Below are 1703 nucleotides of genomic sequence, written 5' to 3'. Positions count from 1 at the left end.
TGTTCCAGTGTTCCTTATGGAGGCGTATATGTGGTTATTATTCCCGCGCTCGTTAGAAACTTTTATCAGAGTAATGATGTCGGTCATCTCTCTCTTTCTCTCTCTCTCTCTCTCTCTCTCTCTCTCTCTCTCTCTCTCTCTCCACGACCGCCAGCATTGCGACTCACAAGGTGTGACGCGCTCATCTCATATTCCACGCATGTAATTAGTATGGGCTTTGGACGTGCCTGCTCGCGCCGCACACTCCGTGGCACACCCCATCGCACAGGAGGGAAGGAGGGTGCGTCTCTCTCTCATCTCGCTCTGGGGAGGGAAAATGAGATGGAAAACCTCTGTCGGAGCCCCCTGAATATATACATAACCCACCACATCGGCGTTTGCCTCCTTAAATCTGCTTTCGCCGAAGTAATTTTTGTCGTCTCGCGCGTTTTATAACGAAAAGTTTTGTTTTTGTCCCTCGTATAATTTCCATGGACCGCCCGTCTGGTGGGCCTATCTCTGGCGCGCTATCCGCAAGTTGAAATTCTAGAGCGCGCGCAGCTGATCCCTCCCGGTGCTCGCTCTAGCGCGAGCTCTAGCGTCCCTCAGCCGGGCTGATGGGCCCCGGACGCGGCGGACGCCCATCGGAACATCTTCCCTGCCATTTCCGGGCGCAGGAGCCTCTGCCTGCAGAGCCGAGCTAGCCGAGCCAGTCGAGCCAGCCCCAGCTGACTGACTTTTCCCTCTTAAATACAACGTTCCCTAGCGTTTCCATATCCGGCGCGAAATTGAGGATGCGTATTACGGGTCGGCCCGAAAGCGTCGGCTTCAATCCCAGACGAGCGAGCAGGGCGGGGGTAAGGGGGTGGGGGGATAAAAACTCTCTGCCCGAGCCGGCAGTGGCTCCGGCTATGGCTATAGCACTGACAATCTGCCGGGGACTTAATTTAGAGACCATGCTCGCGGAAGCCAATTGCTCGAGAGCGATGTTTCAGGGAAGTAATTTGAAGGTTTCGTCTCGGAGTAATTTGACTCTTTTTTTGCCTTCTTCTTTCTGCTTCTTTTCGTTTAAGAGCTAGAAGAGAGACCGCTCCTCTTTTTCCTGGAAGTGAGGGAAGCGACAACTCCCCCTCCTTCACTCCTCGTCCCCCCCGACCCCAGGAGGAGCGGGTCGATCCTTATCCTACGGTGCATAAGTTGGGGGACGTTATGACATGTTGCGCTGAGAGCCGAACCTCTCCCGGCTCGGGTGGGAGGGGGTCGTGGAGGGACGGGTGCAGCGCCCCCGCGCCCTCTCTTTCAAGACGGCTCGTCCGGACAGGATTGTCTGTCGAGATGTTGTTGTTGTGGTGGTCGGGCAGCATGCAGGCGGGCGGGGCTCGAAAAGTTGGACGAGTTTGGAAGAGTGGAGGGGCGGAGGGGAGAGAAAGCAGCGTTGCGATTGTGTGGTGCAGGTGCAAGCGAGAGCGGTGTGGTAGTGGTAGAGGGAAGTGCCAAAACTTTTCTCTGAATAACGTGGCAGTGACTGCGAATGTGAGGCGGTGAGCGAAAAGGCGAGCAGTGCGTGAGATGTATTGACTGAGTGCTCCCGGTAACCAATTACCTCGCCATTTGCTGGAGGGTGTCGGCCGATCCCCCCCACCCCTTTCTTTCTCACCGTGCGTGGCCTTGGCGACCCGCCAAACGGCCCGCGTTCCATGCGTGTGTGCCCTGAGATATCTGCG

The sequence above is a fragment of the Frankliniella occidentalis genome, unplaced genomic scaffold, assembly GCF_000697945.3.
Source record: "Frankliniella occidentalis isolate FOCC.00 unplaced genomic scaffold, Focc_3.1 Scaffold495, whole genome shotgun sequence".
NCBI lineage: Eukaryota > Metazoa > Arthropoda > Insecta > Thysanoptera > Thripidae > Frankliniella > Frankliniella occidentalis.
This window is presented reverse-complemented; position numbering follows the sequence as displayed.